Raw genomic sequence first — 20312 nt, forward strand, 5'->3', positions numbered from 1 at the left:
ACTATGCATGCTTTGCAAAATCTTCAGCTGGCTCCAGGTCAACACCAGACAGACCATCACACAAGCAGATTGGACTATGGGAACACACACTCTATGTAGTTAACACGGCACACCTACTAAAGAGACTCTAGACAATACAAAACTCAGCAACAAGGCTCTGTCTCAACCTCCCCAGATGGACACACATCACACCGCACCTTAAAAAACTTGTCTGGCTCCCAATCCAGAAGTGGTGCTGGTTCAAGATGCTCACCAACACACACAAAGCCTTGCACAACACAGCGTTAGCCTACATCAACAAACATATCACTTTCCACCAACGAACTAGACTCTTATACTCCTCCTCACTCTCCCTCACTGACACCCCTCACATTCAGCAAAGCAGCATGGATGAAGCTCAGTCTCCCTCCTAGCAGCCAAGGCTTTGAAAGTCCTTCCCCTATGCCTCAGGACCCCCTAATCGCTTCAGGAGTTCAGGAAAGGAGTCAAGACCTGGCTATTCGACTGAGCAGTCTACCACAGAGCGACCAGTAACCTCAATGCAATGAGTCTCTCACTGGTTATTTGTCGTGCTATAAAAGTGACAATGATTGTTTGATTGATTTACCATAAGGGAGGATGTTTCACACCACTGCCTAGAGCTATCCCAATGTATTAATTTTATTAGTGTTTTCAAACTGGAAGTGCACCGGGTCCCTTGTAACAAGGTTCCCAGAGCCAGATCTCTATCACAAAACTGTACCACGATTGGCACACCTTCAGCCAACCTATAAGTCCCTAGTAAATGGTACTCCTGGTACCTAGGGCATGGACATTGAGGAGGACACCATGGGGCTTCAGCACACATTGTGAATCCCCTCACTAACACTATAAAAACTGCCACTGCAGCCTACGTGTCTTGGTGCACTGAAAACCGAAGAGTCAACATGGCACACAGTTCTGTGTGAAAACCAACTAAATATTCCAAGTGTGTCTGATCACTTGACCCTGTCCTGTGTGCCATGCCCTCACCCATTGCATGAGGTGCAGGTAAGTCACCCCTACGGCAGGCCTTACATCCCTAAGACAGTGTGCACTATACCCCATGTGTGGTCATATCTGCATGAACAGATATGACCCCTCAATATCTGAGCCATTCTTGGACACTGTGAGTGCACAGGGAAGCATGAAAGAGCACTCATCATTATGAGCTTCCTAGCTTCATGATGGCTTCAGTGCGCCCTAAGATGTTTTGTGCCAAACATCTTGCCTGAATACATTTTTACTGATGCCAGTGTTGTATTTATTATTAGAGGGTACCCTGAAAACCTACCAAGCACTGGTATGGTCTCTGACCAGTCATAGCCAGCCTGCCACCACCAGACAAGTTTCAGGCCTCATTGGGTGGGAGCCGTGCTCTCAGAGGCCAGAAACATAGCCTGCTCTTGGTGGAGGTGATTCCCACCTCCTCCAGGATGAAATGGTCTGCCAGAGTGGGAAGATTTAAAGATGATACCACCATTGAAGGGGCGCACAGGCTTCACCAGATAGTGGGGGATGCAAACCTCCCTGTCTTGCTCCACATGTGATGGGAGGACAGGTGGAAAAATTAATTAGATGGGGAGAAGGGTCTTCGCTTAGCCAGCACCACCGATAGGGTGGGGCAGGCAAGGTTAACTCCTTTTCTGAAAACCTTCCACCTTGGGATGGTAGAGAAACAACCTATCAGGACAAGTGTAGAACCTCTTCACACAGGAAGTGGTCACTCAGAGGTTGTAGGCACCCTAAAGGTAGGTAGCCCATTGGCTACTAACTGTCTCCTCCTGTAACTGCTCTAAGTTCGGTATTTAGGAGGCATCCCTAGACCTGGAATTTCGATTTGACAGACAAGAAGAAGAAAAATATAAAGAAGACCCGCTGCATGAGAACTGAAGCCCTGTTGCAGAAGAATATTGGTGCCAAACCCTGACTACTGCCTCTAGGACTTCATCCATCGCTGTGTCGTACTGAACCCATGACGAATCCAAGAACTCTGGAGCTCCTCCAGACTTTGAAAAAGCACCAAGCCCCTCCCTTGGAGTAAAGGTATCACTCCGCTACACACCATAGGTACTGATCCTGAGAAGTCCGGTTTGTTGACTTGCTGATTTCCGGTGATCCATGATGCAGCATCTACACCAAAATCAGTACAGCATCTCCGGATGGTCAAATCTGCATCTCCACTAAGTTTGGAAGCAGTTTGGAGGCACCAGGACTTACTGCAGTTGCACCGGACCACCACCTACAAAAAGCGAGGAGAAGAAGAAGTCACTCCAGACTCCAATGACACCAGAAGCAGGCAGCCATCGAGGTACAGTGAGCCCCTGGGACCCTCTTCCAGAGTGGCCCAGCAGTCCCGGAATAATCTCTCAAGTTGCCTGCTTCTGACTGTGAGGATCTTTCCATACACAACACCCAGTTGTCTTATCTACACTGCACCTGGCCCCACCGGCCCTGGTTAAATACAAACCAGCTGTGCTACCATGCCCCTGAGACCCTTGCAACCTCTCCCCTTAAAGGAGACCCATAGGACTTCCATTTAAGTCCCAGTGTTCAGTGTGTTTTCGAGTGGCCCACTTTGTCATAGCACACCAGCTATCCGGGACACTCCCAAACTTCTAGAACAATGGACATAATTCCATTATAAACTTGCAACGAGAAAGTGAACTTCATGAAAGTATTGCTTTTTTTTGTATGCATTTTAACACTTTGTCCCATTGACTTCAATGGTACGTAATTGTTCACAAAAGTGATATATTTCCCTAAATTTAAAAAATCATAATTCCAAACGTACTTACTGTAAGTCAAAGTTGTTGTTCTTAAAAATTACATAAAAATTGATACTATGTTTGTAAATTGGTATCAGATTTCTTCTTGAGTGCGTGTCTCATTTATTGCCTCCATGAGTAAAACAAATGCTTAGCACTACCATCTGATAAGCCTAACAGCTCACCCACACTACCACAAAAAGAGCATTTGAATTATCTGCTTTTACATCTGTATACCAGTTGGGGGTCCACTGGACTCTCTGCAGAGTGTACTTCATTTCAGTACACTGTATAGTGTGTCAGCTTCTTACATTTGGGGGTTCAGCGGTGTGATAGAAGACTTTGCATTTGCTGGAACCACTTTGTCAATAAGTGACCACGAGTAAATCCAAATATTGGCTTTAGTCTAGTTGTCATTTTTTGCAATTGGTCTACTTTTTCTAAATTTCTAAAAATTAACTGCTAGGGCCTTGGTTAAATAACTGAAACTAAGTGGTTAAAAATGTAAAAAGTATATTACTCTAGTTAGGACAAAGTATCTAGAGCTATGTTTTTTTAAATGTCTGAAAAAGTTACCAACTTTAGTAAATTAATCTCTGATACCATTAGCCATGCTCAGGAGCTAGACCTGACACCTTTCATGGACTTGTCCAATGCCAGGCTCAGGGCCCTCTGTTAGGGTTCTGGTATCAGTACTGGCTAATGTGCTAAAAATGAGAAGCTTAGAAGGCTTTAAGCATAGTTTGAAAGAAATCATTCAGATCTAGTGGCTCAAGCTGATGAAGATGACACTGCTGGGGATGACTCTGATGATCAAGTTGAGGAGGTGGAAGAGTTTATCAAGTGAGAACCAGACGAGAGTCCCTCAGAGGAGGATCTCATGCTAGAAAGAATGACAAGTAGGTATATCTTAGAAGCTCAACTCCTGGACATAGAAAGAGAAAGGAAAGAGATGGGCTTACAACCTATATTGGGTGGCAGCATGTTTATAAATAGGGAGAGAGAAGATTCCTTTGATGCAAAACTCCCCAAAGGGTGTGTCCCTAAATACTCAGAGGGTGATGACATCACCAAAAGGTTCACTGCTTTTGAGAGAGCCTGTCCGGCTAGAAGTGTAGCCAGAAGAAATTGGGCTCCTCTCTGGTGGGAATTATTCTCACGTAAATGCAGGGATAGACTCTTGACATTGAATGAGAAAGTCTCATGACCCCATGAAGGATACCCTGATTGAGGGCTTTGTACTCACCACTGAAGAATACATGCATAAAATTCTGGGAAACTCGAAAAACACAAAGTCAGTCCCGGGTAGAAATTGTTGGCTTTTCTGTAAAATCACTAGGTGATTGGTTAACAGGTAACAATGTACATGATTATGAAGGAGCATCTTCCAAGTAATTGTTACAATGAGGAGTTACATCGGCATCTGGTAGGCCTAGATCCACTTTCTCCTCTAGAGTTGTGGAAGAAGGCAGACCACTGGGTCAAAACAAGGTGATCAAAAGAAAGAGGCCACTATTTTTCAACTTGGTCAAGGGAAAGATGGTGCCCAAAAGAATAAAAATAAAAATGAGTCTTCTTCAAGCCCCCAAAAGCATGCTCAGGAGGGTGGGCCAAGAAACTGTTTACAGTCCAAGGGTGGGTACCAGGGTAAAAACTGGGATCCCCAAAAGGCTTGGTGTTTTGATTGTAAAGCAGCTGGCCACGAACTGGAGACCCTAGCTGTAAAAGTAAAAATAATGCCTCCAGTAAACTTGCGGTAGATGCACTTGCAAGTCTGTCTCTAGATGAGATCACAGTTAGGCCCTGACTATGTCAAAGAGCCTGCTGAGTCAACACTAGTCACAGAGGGTGGAGTGGACAATGCAACAAGTCAAGACTGTCTTGACAAGTAATCTGGAAAAATTTAGAGAAGAGTCACATATAAAATAAATGGGGTGAAGGTTGAAGCTCTCTGAGATACTGGTGCTAGTGTCATTATGGTGGCTGAGCAACTGGTGACCTCAGGCCAGTACTTGCCTGGAGAGACTTACACAGTCCTCAATGCTGAAAATCAGGCTAGGGTCCATCCAATGGCGATGGTGTCCTTAGAATGGGAAGGGGTTACTGGCCACAAAAGGGTGGTAGTATCTTCTGCAATCCCAATCTAATGTTTGATTGGCAATGATTTGAAGTACTCAGCATGGGCTGAGGTAGAAATAAAAACCCATGCAGCCATTTTGGGAACACCTGAATGGTTGTGTGAGAAAACCAAATTACAGAGTAGAACCAACCGTGAAAAAGAAGAACTTGAGCCTGAAATTATGGACACATCTTCCAAGAGAAAGAGCAGGAAGTCTGGAAAGCCAGCTTCTATACAGACTCCAGATCAAATCCCCTCTCCTCAGGGAGAAGACTTTTTAGCCCCGGAGGGAAATGAGCCCCAGGAACTTGGGTTTTTCACAGCAATGCTTTTGGGCCCAGGGGGATCCTCTAGGGAAGATCTGTGCCAGTGGCAGAGGACATGCCCCACTCTTGAAAGCCTGAGGCAGCAAGCTGCTGATCAAAAAAAGGGAAGTGTCAGTGGTTACCACATGACCTATTGAGAGGAGAGACTCCTTTAGACTGAGGCAAGAGACCCAAACCTGGTACCACTAGGAGAGTGGTAGTACCTCAGCCGTTTAGAGAGTTTCTGTTAACATTGGCCCATGATATTCCCCTAGCTGGGCATCTTGGCCAGACAAAAACCTAGAGTAGGTTAGTCAACCACTTCTACTGGCCAGGAATGTCCCACATGTAAATCGCCTTAACTCCTATAATGACAGGGCTGACATGACCATGCTCATGGTTACTGATGAGGAGCAGGAAGCAGAGAGTGAACCTCTCCTTGACCTCATCTCAAACAGCCCTAACAATGGTTCAGTGGAAGGAGTAGTCCTTTCAGACATCCTCACTGACCAACAGCAGACTGATTGCAGGAAAGTCCTAAACCAGTTTGCTGTGCTCTTTTCTTTGAACCCTGGTCAGACTAGCTGGTGTACCCATGATGTGAACACTACCTATCAAAAAAATTAAATCTACAGGCAGTCTGATCATGTCCAGGAAAGCATCAAGGCAGAAGTAAGCAAGATGCCCGAATTCGGTGTCATTGAACCCTCAGAGAGCCCCCGGGGCCAACCCAGTTATGTCAGTCTCCAAGCCTCATTCCCAGAAATAATTAAGTCTTGTGTGGACTATAGGTGTTACCATTTTCCCTTATCAAGCCCTGTTCATGTCACTGCTTTCTGTCTCTTTTCTACCTTTACTCCCTCTCCACCGGCATTGGGCGTGAAAGTCAGGTGGTACGGGGAGGTTGCTATGTAAGAGCCACTCGTACCTGACTCAGGTGCTTGGCTTTATAGTTTTTTCTGTAAATCTGACCTGAGAGGACGCAGGAGTGTGCCTCTCTTTGACTCTCCTTTTTGTGGTTCTCAGCAATTCCGACCCAAGAGGACGCAGGAACATGCCTCTCTTTGACTCCCCTTTCTTTTGAGTCTCAGCCCGAGAGTACCCAGGAGCGTGTCTCTCTACCACATACGTTGTTCTCATTGCGTGGCAGGAGCCACAAGAGACTTTCTTTCTGCCGACCGTGAGCGTGGTCCTTTGACCTTTCACCCTCCATTGAGGTGCGCAGCCAGAGCCGTCAGCCTCAAACTTGTTTGTCTATTCGCTTTTCAAGCCACACGTTTCCCACTATTGGGAATACTTGTTCTACTGCCCCTTTGGAGCCAGAATCACACTTGTGGTTTCCCTCTTGTTTGAAAATCGCAAGCGTGGTTTTCTGTTTCTACTTTGTCCCTATGAGCGCAGCAGGAGGCGTTCGCTCCAGCAGAGTTTGCTCCACCGCGGATGCGGCTCATCAGTTCTGAGTTCCTCAGAGGTGCGCGGCAGAAGCCAGCGGCATTGCCTCCTACGCAAGTCTATTCATTGTTTATTGACAATTGGTTTATTTTTTTGTTTTGACACATTCTCCTGAAAGAGCGTTCAACAGGAGTCAACAGCGCTGTGTTTCGTGAGACAAAAAAAAAGCCTACAACACCCTTTCGTGTGGAGTTCATTTAGCACCACACTATCCTTTGGTTGCCTCTATTCCCTTCTACACCGCCTCAATAAAGAAATACGGAACACCTGGAAAAGCCTACCTTAGTTCTCGGATAGAACTAATGCCCTACCATTCAGAGAAAATCGTGGTGATTGTTCTTTCCTTTTCTCCTGTCACTTTTGAAGGAAACAACTTTGACTACTGTGAGTGCCCCGTCCCTTTGCCCTCATCTAAAGTCCTTCTTTTGCTTCTGTCTTGCAGACCTTGAGCTGTTCCTTCCCTCTCTGCTGCTACCCTACAGACGCTGTCTGTGTATCCCTTCCTCCTGCCCACGTCACGTTAGGGCTTCACACCTAGGACCTTTTCCCTCGCTTCCCCGCACATCAGGGGTGGTTTATTTCTCGTTCCTTTCCCCTTGAGATCAATCGCCCATACTGTAGTTGTCTGTGTGGAGGAATATTTTGGAGGTGAGAGGGAGGACTCTCTTCGTTTCTGCGGTTCCTGATTTTCAGGTGAGTGGGGGTTGTGACAATAGGGGCCTAACTGCAGTCACAAAAACCAATGTACATCCATTTCCTACGGATGGTGACCTGATTGGCAGGTTTGGGGCAACCAAATATCTGAGTACCTTCAATCTCACATCTGGGTATCGGCAGATAGGTATGACCCTTCGAGAAAAAGAGAAGTCAGATTTCTCAACCCCAAATGGGCTCTTCCACTTTACCGTGATGCCCTTTGGATTGAAGACTGCCCCTACCACCTTTCAGAGGCTGGTGATCAAAGATCTTTCTGCATTGGAATCCTTTAGTGCAGTTTATCTTGATGTTATTGCTGTCTTTTGCTCCACCTGGCAGAATCACCTGATTCAACTCCAATAGGTCCAGAAGGCTCTGCAGAATGCAGGCCTCCCTATCAAGGCAAGTAAGTGCCAGACAGGACATGGCAAGGTTGTTTACTTAGGCCACCTTGTGGGTTGAGGCCACGTTCAGCCACTACAACCCAAAATCCAGACTATTATAGCGTGGGTTTCTCCAACCACCCAGACCCAAGTCATGGTATTACTTGGCTTGACTGCGTACTACCAGATGTTTGAGCAGGGATATGGGTCCATTGTGCTCCCCCTCACAGAACTGACATTTAAAAAAATGCCCCAAAAGGTTAACTAGACAGTAAGCTGTCAAAAAGCAGTTGACAATTTTAAGGAAGCAATGTGCTCAGCACCCATTCTAAAAGCTCCAGATTATACCAAGCAGTTCATCGTGCAGAAAGATGCCTCTGATCATGGGATAAGGGAGGTCCTATCCCAGACCAATGATGATGACCATGACCAACCTGTTGATTTCATAAGCAGAAGGCTTCTCCCCAGAGAGCATAGTTGGATTGCCATAGAGAAGGACGTCTTTGCTGTGGTTTGGTTCCTGAAGAAGCTGAGAACATACCTGTTTGGTTCTTACTTCCTTATCCAAATTGACCGCAGACCTCTCAGATTGCTCATTCAGATGAGAGGAGAAAACCCAAAATTGTTAAGGTGGTCCATATCCCTACAGGAAATGGACTTTACAGTGAAACATAGACCTGGGACTGACAATGCCAATGCTGATGGCCTTTCCAGGTTTTTCCACTTAGACGATGAAGACTCCCTTGAGAAAGGTTAGTTTCATACTCTTTTGTTCGGTGGAGTTATGTAGGAAAGTGCCATTTTGACATGGTTAGCTTCCAAGTTTTGCATGATACCTGGTGTGATTTTGGAACGTAAGGGCACTGGGGGCCTGCTCACCAGGTTCCCAGAACCAGATCTCTTTCCCAAAACTGTACCATGATTGGCACACCTTCAGCCACCCTGTAAGTCCCTAGTAAATGGTGCCCCTGGTACTTAGGGCATGGGTACTAAAGAGGGCCTAGTGGGGCTGCAGCACACATTTTGCCACCCCAGGGACTCCTCATCAATACTATGCAAATTGCCACCGGAGCCTGCGTGTCTTGGTGCGAAGAAAACTGAAGATTCGACATCCATGCCATCACCCACAGCATGAAGTATAGGTAAGTCACCCCCACAGCAGCAGGCGCTACAGCCCTTAGGCAGGGTGCACTTTACTCCATGTGTGGCCATATCTGCATGAGCAGATATGACCCCGTAATATCTGGGCTATTTTTGGATACTGTGAGTGCACAGGGAAGCCAGATAGAGTACATGAGCTGGATGTTTGTCATTAAAAGCTTCCTATCTACATGATGGCTTCACTGTACCCTAAGATGTTTGGTACCAAATAATATGTCTTAATAAATCCTCACTGATGCCAGTGTTGGATTTATTAATAATTGCACAAAGGAGACCCTTTAGAGGGTCCCCTGAAAACCTACCAAGCACTGATGTGGTGTCTGACTAGCCATGGCCAGTCTGTCACCACCAGATATGTTTCTGACCTCATGAGGTGAGAACCCACGTGCTCAGAGACCAGAAACAAAGTCTGGCCTGGGCAGAGGTGCTTCACACCTCCTCAAGGCCGGAATGGTCTTCCAGAGTAGGAAGCTTCAACGGCGATGCCACCTTTGAAGGGCCAACCAGGCTTCCCCAGAGATAGGGGGATGCCAACCCCCCAGTCCTGCTCCACATTTGGCAGGAGGACAGGTGAGAACATTAGTTAAATGAGGAGGAGGGCCCACTCTCAGTCAGAACCACCCCTAGGGCAGGGAAGGCAAGGTGAACCCCTCTCCTGAAAATCCGCTATCTTGGGATTGTGGAAAAACAGCCTATCAGGGCTAGGGTAGTGCTTCTCCACAGCAAATGGTCACTCAGAGGGTGTAGGCACCCTAAAGGTAGGTAGCCCATCGGCTAATGCCTGTTTCTCCATGTAACACCCCTAAATTCAGTATTTAGGTGGCATCCCTAGACCTGGAATTTTTATTCGATGAACTAAGAAGACTGACTGCACTAGAACTGAAGCCCTGCTGCAGAAGAAAATTGGCGCCAAACCCTGCTTGCTGCCTCTGGGACTTTATCCACTTCTGTGTTACATGTCATCCTACACCTGTGAAGCCTACAAGAACCCTGGAGCTCCTCCAGACTTCGAAAAAGGACAAGAATCTCCCTTGGAGTGAAGGTATCGCACCCCTGCACACCACAGGCACAGATCCCAAGAAGCATGGTTTATCAACTTGCTGCATCCTGGCGATCCCGAAGAAACATCTACACCAAAATCAGTACACCACCTCCAGCGGGTCAGATCTGCCTCTACACCCATCAAGGGACATCTAGACGCTGCAATCCACTTCCAGTGTGGCCTGGTAGTCTCTGAATCGTCTCTCCAAGTTGCCTGCTCCTGAACGCAATGACCTCTCGATGCATGACCCCCAGCTGTCCAATCTACTCCGCACCAGGCCCCATTACCCCAATAAAGATGGAGCAGCTGTGCTCCCATGGCCCTGAGACCCTTGCAGCCTCTCTCCTTAAAGGAGATCCCTCAGACATACCTTTAAGTCCCCATGTGCAGTGTGTTTTCATTTGGGCTCCTTCGCATTGGTGCACCAGCTACCATCACCTTCAGCACGCCACTCCAGGCCAAATCCGGGACACTCCCAAACTTCTGCTGCTGAAACATTGGACCTGGTCCCATTATCGACCTACAATGTGAAGGTGAACTTCGGGAAAGCATTGCTTGATTTTTTATGCATTTTAACACTTTTTCCCGTTGACTTTAATGGTGTGTAGTTGCACACAAAAGTGCTATATTTTCCAAACTTTGAAAAATCGTAACTCTAAAAGTACTTACAGTAAATCTAAGTTTTTGTTCTTAAGAACTACATAAAAATCGACTATATTTTTGTAAATTAGTCTCTGATTTATTCTTGATTGTATGTCTCATTTATTGCCTCTGTGAGAACAGCAAATGCTTAGCACTACTCTAATAAGCCTAACTGTTCGCCTACACTACCACAAAACGAGAATTAGAATTATATGCTTTGACCTCTAAATACCAATTAGGGATCCACTAAGCTCTCTGCAGAGTGTACTTCATTTTAGTACACTATGTAGAGAGCCAGCTTCCTACAAACCCCCTCTGGGGTAAGGGGAGCATTCAACGATACTCAGCAAATCACTGCTACAGCAAATGTTGACAAGGCAGGGGAATTGGCTGTAGTCCAGGAATGTTGGCCTGGCATTCAAACAGTGCGCTGCTTGAGGCAGGTGAGCTGGGGGCACGAGCATGTCTGAGCACATCTGGGGTAATTAAGTGCTGCCTTCCTTGTTCGTGTTGTGCATAAGGGCCTGAGCGAAGGATGGCCTTACCACTGAAATTGTCAAGGGTGAGTTGTTGGATGCAAATTGGAGAGGATTGAAGTTGTTAGAGTTAAAAGGTGCAATATTGACAGACGTTAAGAACTGTTACATTTATTTCCAATACCAATTTAAGCCTTGCAGAGCAAGACATTTTGTGAAATTTTGTCAACTAGAGTTTAAAGCTACAAATGCAATAATTGACCATCTTTCATTAAACTGAATTCGTTTTTGGAACGTAAGAGTTAGCAAAACTCATTCTAACTTTTATGAGCAGTCCTTCTCAGGAATCATTACCCTCGCGGGAATAGCAGTAGAAACTACTTCAGCCGTGTGCAATAAAGAATTTGAAATATAAGTAATAAAATGTTCTTTTTGACTGTGTTACAGAAAATATTGTGTCTTTATTATTTGATTGACGAGTATATGATTTCAACACTGGCTTGATCAGTCTGGTTTCTTTCATAATTTTCTTAGCTTGTGCATGTTATTATAACGATTATATGTGGGAATTTGCTTTAGTAAATATGTTGAAATCATTTACGGCTCATGAATGTTTCTTGTTTTCATTAATGGAATTCAATTGTAATTATAGGAACTGCATTGCGGCGTGTAATGGAGGGTCCAGTGCACAGAAGTAGGCAGTGGCAGAGGACAGAGTGAATCACTACCAAAAAAGAAAGTATTTTCAACTAATTGTGATTTTCTCTAGTTCAAGAGTGACTCCACAAAGCGCACAAGTGTCTCTGCCTCAAGTGACAGTGGATTGTAAAGACAACACTAAAAACAAGAACGTGGGCATCTTTGATGTGGGTCAAGTTGGTTACCTCAATGACTACTAATGCTGTTAAGGCTTTCATGAACCCACATAGGTAGGTGCACGTCTGCGTGTCTTCCACATGTGGCATTTTAATTGGTCGATGCCATTTAGAACCACATGTCTAGTCTACAAATCCTATAAATTTCCCCATCTACTTCTACCAGGGTCTCCAAGTAAAGAGTACAAATATGCGTCTATGTGAGAACCTGTTTGTTAAAAGTTTGTAGTTCACATAGCACAAAATACCCATGCTTCCCTGCACTTTTTCTTTCAATTTATTTTTATTATTGCTTACAAAGACAGCCAACGTTACATACAGATCTTAGACGGTGTGGTGTTCGAATACAGTCCAATTGGCCACCAAAGCAAAAACATTGCATATATCAAAAATTAAACTTCAACAACTGCGGAGCTATACAATATACATACACAGTAGTAAATCACAGTGGATGTATGATGCATTTGTTCAAATAACGGTGTCGTTGAGGCAAGAGTCCAAAAGATGCACAGTGTAGTAAACTACTTCTTAGCTCTTCCCACTGCACTGCTCAGCTAGAATGTATGATGATATCATAAAATGCCTGGGTGCCATAGTGTGTCTGAAATGTCAGTTGGTGAAACCAGGCTGAGCAGCAGGAGCTTTTTACCACATTTTGGCGACGATCTTACAGAACCAACGCGTGGGGTAAGGAGTAAGGACAACTAAATAACTAACAGGCACATGTATCAAGCCAAAATGTGCTCGCAAAATTAGTGATTAGCAATTTGCGAGCGAATTTTTGCGTCTCCCAATGTATCAACCAAATAACCAAAAATCTCAATAATACCGACTCGCTAATACCGGGAAACAAGAAATAGCGATTCCTTATCAGCGACAACATGAAAAGCGTGAGCAAATAAAGAATCGCAAAAATTAATCGCTAATCGATGCATTAAAAATCGCAAATAGCGATTTCCCTGAAAATCACATTTTAGCAAGTGCAGATTAAGGGGAATCAGAAGCAGGTGGTAAAAAAAGAAAAAAAAATATTACACTACAGCTGATAAGCTGGTGAGGGATTTTGAAACTGACCAATGAGTCCATAGAGGACGCACACAATAGCGGCTCTCTGTGTGTTTGCGAGGATGATGAGGATCCATGCAGCAGGCCAGGGCAGAAGGAGAATCCAGGAGAGGATATTCCGCCTGCGCATCACTCTGTTGTGACAAACTGATGAGGACATATATTTTAAAACTTTATTTTTGTGCAGGCATGAAAAAATTACAGATGTGGCGCGTCCCAACCCTCATGTCAAACTTACATCTTGTTATGAGATCATAGCCGTTATGCACACAACCCTGCGGCCGGGCCGCGACACCGAGGTATTTCCAATAGAGTGCAAATGTGTCTAATGTTACGCATTTCACATGGAACCCCACGATCCTGCTTTTTGTATTGTTTTTCTCCCACAACACCCCCCCCCGTCCCCCACCCCCCCCACAGAACTAATAACACGTCCCCCTCCAGGGTGGACTGACAGCACCCAAGTCCATCCAACTATGTTTCACCAGTCCACCGGTGTCATACTTGTATAATGCATTAGTACTTGTCCCCCCTCCCACAACCTGATATAGCATCTCGCATGTACGGCATCTCCAAATGAATCACTGTCACTGTCTTGTACTGGCCCTCATCGTTATCAGGTGGTCCCTCCCGCCCGTCCCCTCCATCTACCCCTCTATGTGTGTCCTCCTATGTGTCCCACCTCTAGGCCATGGTACTGCCTCCATTTGCTCCATATCTTTCGGAATTTTTTGGGACAGCCTCTCGCTTTGTATGTCACTCGTTCTGCTGCCATATAGAGGTCCAGACCTCTCCTCCATTCCTCTATCTCCGGCCTCTCAGCCACCCCCCAATATTTCGCAATGTCCCTTTTCGCTACCACCAGCGCCAACACCAGGAAAATTATATGTGGGCGCGGCAGGTCTACTTCGGTCACCATTCCCAGCAACGCCAGTTTCGGGTCTAGTGTTACCTCCATTCCTAATACCTCCCCCAATTCTGTGAAGACGTGAGACCAATACGTTTGAATTTCCTCACAGGACCATAGAGTGTGGTAGAAATCTCCCTGTTCCGTATTGCATCGAAGACACGTGGCGTCTGCTATCCTACCCATCTTGTGGAGACGCCTCCGGTCGAAGTATGTCCTGTGTAGTATATTTAATTGGATCAGCCTCAGCCGTGATTTAATGGCGACTTCTCGGGGGTGCATCAATATCAGCTCCCAGTCTAAGTCCTCTAGCTGCCCTACGTCCGCCTCCCATGTATCTCTGAGTTTCGCCAGATTTCCCAACATGTTGTTTGTGAGGGTTTTATATGTAAGCGAGACTGCCTGGTGTACCATCTGCTCCTGTAGGAGTCTCCCTTCCAAAGGTGAGTATTCCGGTATGCCCTGTAGTGATATCTGCTGTGCCTTCCAGGCGTGTACTAGCTGCAGGTGCTTGTATCGTTGTGTGTGGTGTAATCCGAACTCTGCCTGCAGCATCGCGAACGTCTTCAGCTCACCTTTACTAATCACGTCCCCAATGGTGGAGATCCCTATGTCATCCCACCTTTGGAAGCCTCTCAGTTTATGTAGTTCCTTCAACCATTTACAATGCCACAGTGGAGTCTGACGCGTTGGCTTCCCTTCCCATCCCGTGGATCTAGTAGCTCGGGACCATGCTCTAATCGTAATCAAAGTCGCTGGCAAAAGCGTTCTCTCCGCCTTTCCCCCATACAAATAGTGAAGTATGTTGTGTGTGGATAATTTATACCTTTCTAAAGCATAGGTTGGGTGGTCTGCTGGTGCGTGCAGCCAATCATTAATGGGGGTCAGGTGTTCCGCCCAATAGTATGCCTCCAGGTTCGGCAATGAAATCCCTCCTCTGTATTGATGTCGCTGGAGAGTCTGGAGCGCAATGCGTGGTTGTTTGCCCAGCCATATGAATGACCGCAGGTCAGCGTGTATTCTAGTGATAGTATTAGTCGGGAGCGGATAGTACTCATTTTGAAGTGCGTAGAGAAATTTGGGTAGGGTAATCATCTTATACATCGCCGCCCTCCCCAGTAGGGTGAGTGGCAACTGTCTCCATCTCGTCATATCCTCCACTGCCTCCTTCAGTATTCGTTCCACATTTCTCTGGAACGAGAGCCTTTTGTCCAAGGTGATATATACCCCAAGGTACTGGAACCCCTCAGCGGTGGTGAGTAGACGTTCCGGTAGCGTTACTCCCTGTACTGCTCCCCGTGGCGTATACAAGACTGATTTATGCCAGTTGATGGTGTGGCCTGCCATTCCCCCAAAGTCTTCCAACTCTCTGAACAACTGCCCTACGGATATCTCGGGGTTCGTGATATACAACAGTACATCGTCTGCATATAACGAAATCTTTTCCTGAGTATCTCCCGACTCGGTACTCCTGAAGCCATGGATCTCTGGGTTCTGCCGAATTTTGGCCGCCAGTATTTCTATGGTGAGAGTGAAAAGGAGAGGTGACAGCGGGCATCCTTGTCTGGTGCCCCGCTCCACCCGGAATTCGCGTGATAGACACCCATTCACTCGTACCCTCGCCTTCGGCGCCCCGTATAGCAGCCCTATCCATTTCTGAAAATGGGGGCCAAAGCCGAACCGACGCAACACTGCCATGAGAAAGGGCCAATGTACCGCATCGAACGCTTTTTCCGCGTCCAAGGACAGGAACCAGTGCGGCTCCGTTCTACCTTGTATTTCTTGGAGCCAGTTGTGGGTCCGTCGGAGGTTGAGTTTTGTCGCCCTATCCGGCAAGAATCCGGATTGGTCTGTGTGTATAAGGTCTGGGACCACCGTCCGTAGGCGCGCCGCTAGAATTGTTGCCAGTACTTTGACTTCCATATTTAGGAGGGAGATGGGGCGGTACGAGGCACAATCCTCCCTCGGCTTTCCCCGTTTGTATATCGGCACTATGGTTGCCAATGCTAGATCTCGTGGGAGTCTCCCTAGTCCGTATGCTTCTACATATAGCGCCAACAGGTGGGGCGTCAATAGGTCAGCCGTCTTTTTAAAGAATTCCGCCGGGAACCCGTTTGGCCCCGGTGTCTTCCCCGTTTTTAATTTATTGATGGCTGCGGAGATCTCCTCCAGTGTGATTCTCGCCTCCAAAGGGGCGCTGAGTTCCTCATCCAACACTGGGATATCCAGATTTTCCATATAAAGTAAGGCCTCTTCCACTGACCCGAGGTCCCGGCCCCTATAGAAGTTCTCGTAGTGCCGCGCGAAGGCTGCTGCTATGCCCCCGTCGGTAGTTTCCAGGCCTCCCCCGTCTTCCCTGATTCTCTCCACCCACCTCGCGGCTTGTTCTTTCCTGCTAAGCCAGGCCAGGAGTTTGCCTGACTTGTCGCCTACATCATACAGGCGGTGTAACGTGGCTAGGGCTTGCGTCTTTGCCTCATTGGAAACCAGCTCCCTATACTCCTTCTGTTTGTCTTGCAGTTGCCGCAGTATTCCTTCCCCTCGGTGTACAAGGTAGTGTCTTTCTAGGGTCAGGATTTCGCTTTCTAACGCTGCTGCCTCCCTGTGCTGTTTGCTGCGCTCATCCCGTAGTCTCCCTCTGAGTCTATCGCGCACTACAGGTTTCATGGCTTCCCAGAAGACCATGTTAGATTCCACTGAGCCCTTGTTCTCCGCTACATACACTTTTATGTCTGCCCTCAGACCCCGCACTATTTCAGGGGATTGAATATCCCAGGCCACCAATCGCCATTCCGTCTCACGCCTTTCGGTGTTCTTCCCTAAGAGCGCATAGAGGGGGGAGTGGTCTGAAATTCCCCTTGCCTTGTACGAGATCTCATCTCCTTCCGACAGATACTGTCTTGCCACAAAAATATAGTCCAGCCTGGAGAAGGTTTTGTGGGCCCCTGAGTAAAAGGAGAATGTCTCTTGCGTCGGGTGTCGCCACCGCCATGCGTCAGTGAGTCCCATGTCCGCCACGTATTTCGCAAGAGCTGTTTGTGTCCCCCCTCGGTGTGTTGCCCCCGAGCGGTCCAATTCTTCCGACATGACCTCATTGAAGTCCCCCCCCACTATTTGCATCGTATCCGCCGTTTCCAGTAAGATGGACGCTACCTCCCTGAGTGTGCGCGTTTGGAGTTTCGGAGGGGCATATACTGAGATGATTGTCATGCGTTGTCTGTTCCACACTCCCTGTACTCCCACATATGTACCCTGTGTATCGCTCCACGTGCGCGCTACGGTGAAGGGGTGTGTTTTGTTAACTAGTATTGCGGCTCCCCTGGCGCCTGACGTGTAGCCCGCATGATTCAAGACTTTGTATCTCCCCCTCGCTATGAATGTACAGTTACCCGCCCTAAGGTGGGTTTCTTGCAGGAGGATGAGGTCCGGGGCGGTCCTCTTTATGTAGGAATTCACTAATCCCCTCTTTATTTTGGAGCCCAGACCATTTACATTCCAGGTCATAATGGATATCCCCTTGCGTAGACCGTCTGCGTTTGTTAGTGTACCTGCCATACTGTGTAGGTCTTCTGGAGGTCACTAGGCGACCCTAGCGGCTGCGTGTGACAGTGTGGATTCCCATTCCTCAGATTGTGCCTCTTTGTGCTATCCCTTGTCCAACCCCCTCCCCTGCTTCCCCAACTTGTTGAAACTCCCCTGTGCCCTCTCCCGCCCCCCCCCACCTCTCTCCCCTTCCAGACTCGTCCCCATCACGGTCCAAGCTGTTGGTAGAAGTCGGTCTGTCACCCCCCCCACTCCCTCCCTCTACAGAACTGTTATTGCTAACAAATAAACCGTACCTGAAAACACAAAAAGAGTTAACGAAAGGGAACAATAAAGGAAAAAGAAACAACAACTAAAAGGGTGCTGGCCACTTGCGTGTCATGTCCATGTCCCGGCCGACAATCTAACCCTCCACGTCTTCCAGGGTCACGAATGTGAGTCTTGCGTTGTCGGTACTGTGCTGCAGTGTTTGTCTGATACGTCCTGTTCCAACTGCCGGATCTCTGATTCCAGTGGGTGTAAGGAGCGCTGTTCAGTGTCCGATACATCGCCCTCCCCCTCCGAGTCCCTGAGGTGTACTCCTTCTCCTTCCGAGCCTGTCGGGTCCCGCGACCCTTCCTGAGGTCTGTGTGCCGTCCTCGACGTCCCGGGTGATTCCGATCTCCCCCTCCTGGCTCCTGCCGATGCTCGCGAATGGTATGGGGTGCCTGTGTATCTCGAGTAAAGTCTCCTGGATCTCCTCCTCTGCTGTTTTGGCGTGTCCCACCGCGCCTTATCCTGTGCCGCCCTCACCAGCTCCTCTCTCCCTGCTGTTTCCCGACTATTTAAGATCGGTCTCTCCTCCAGCCAGTGCCATGCATCCTCCGGATGGCTGAAGAAGTGTGCCTTGTCCATGTAGATGACTTTGAGTTTTGCCGGGAAGAGCAGCATATACGTAATGTTCAGTGATCGCAATTTAACTTTCACCGAGTCAAAGGAGCGCCGCTGCTTCTGGACCTCCTGACTATAGTCCGGAAAAATCATTACGTTGGTGTTCTCAACTCGGATTTCGCCCATTTTCCTCGCTTCCCGCAGTATTAAGTCTCTGTCAGCGAAGTTGAGGAATCGTGCGATCACTGGCCGGGGTCTCGCGCCCTCCGGAGGTTTCGCCAGGAGCGCCCTGTGCGCTCTCTCGACCACGAAGCAAGAAGAAAAACGGGCTCCAGGGAAGGTGTCCGTGAGCCACTTGTGCAGGAAGGCTGCCATATTGTTCCCCTTGCTTCCCTCTCTAAATCCTACGAATCGGAGGTTGTTCCGTCTCGCCCTATTTTCGGCGTCATCCACCTTCCAGAGCAACTGTCTGTGCGACGCCTGGAGCTCCGCCATTTCTCTTCGAAGGGTGGTTATCGAGTCCTCAGCCTCTCCAATGCGTGTTTCAGTCTCGGACACCCTGGCGGAAAGGTTCTTGAAATCTTGGCGCAGGAGTGTGACCTCAGCGCCCACTTCCCCAATTTTGCCCTATAACGCGGATCGGGATTCCTGTATGTCCGATCTCGACGCCTGGATTGCCGCCAGTAACCTGTCCGTGTCAGAGGCCCCCTCTGCCGCCGTGCCCGTGTAGTCTTTGGATGACCTTGGTGCTGCGAAGAGATCCAGAGTGCCTTGTTTGGGGGGCTTGGGTGGGGGGTCCCTCTTCCCCATCCTGCCTGATTCCGTGGTGAACCCAACTGCGAGCGACCTGGGCCGGGTGGTTGTAGCGGTCTCCTCGGTGTGTGTCCCACCGGGATCCAAAGTGTCTCGGCCCTGCCCGTCGTGCGTCAAATCTCCAGCACCAACCCTGCACGAGGCAGCCCCCCCGTTATCACCTCACTCTGATCGGCCAAGGTGGTGTACTGGGTTGGCGCTTCACTTCCTCCCCGCCTATCTGGTAGCGGGTATGCCGGTCGCGTGTCTCCAGGTGCCCCTCCGCTCTGCCTGTCCCACCACTCCTCAGTGCTGCACAGTGCGGTGCGCGGCGGCGCCCCACCGAGTTAGCTGTAGTGGGCCCACCCTATGCAGAGGCACGTCCAGCAAGAGTCCAACTGGCCCCCTGTCTCCCCCGCCGCTGGTTGTAGTCTCCTTCTTCCGTGGGGCAGTCGGGGGGGGCGCCTCTCCCAGGTCCGCGCGGCTGTCAGTGTGTGGCGGTCGCCAGTGTTGCCTGCGCGCCCACCTCCGTGGGGCGGCAGTGAGGGCGTGAGGAGTGGGGGGGGGAAGGGTCCCCGCCACAGGAACCCCTCGTTTCAAGTCAGATGCCCCCACTATCGGCTGCTGTGCGTTTGGGTTGGCAGGGCCGCCTTCTCCCGCTCCGCTCACTCACCGAGTGCGTCTGCAGTCGCGGCCGCCATCTTGGTAAAGGTGGACTCACGGCGTCCGCTGCTCCCCCGCTCTAGCCGTATCCAGCGTACCACCTCCGTACCTTCGCTGTAACTGGTATGGGCAGGGAGGTCCCGTCTCCCGCCGTAGAGACCGTAGGGCTTGTCTCTGGCCATCAGTCCTGTGGAGTGGCCGCCATGTTGAGTAGGTGCGCCTCCCGTCTACGCGACACCCGCCGCACCCGGTCCACTCAGCGCGTGGCCCGGCGTCCCTCTCTGGCCCAGTCGAGGCAGCCGAACAGCACGCCACCCTGGGCTCCGGTCCCTCCGCCGTCCGCTCTCGTGCCGCTGTCCGTCACCTGGGCGCCTTCGCTACGTACCGGCTCTTCGCCCGGCGGGCGGACCTGTAGGCACCCGGGCTTGTACAGCACTCCGGGCGCGGCTGGCGCCAGTGTCCGATGGCGCCTCGTCGCTAGCAGGTAGGCTCCTGTTCCTGTCGGGCTGCCGCACTCTGCCCCGGGCCGTTCACC

The sequence above is a fragment of the Triturus cristatus genome, chromosome 12 (assembly GCF_964204655.1).
Source record: "Triturus cristatus chromosome 12, aTriCri1.1, whole genome shotgun sequence".
Lineage (NCBI taxonomy): Eukaryota > Metazoa > Chordata > Amphibia > Caudata > Salamandridae > Triturus > Triturus cristatus.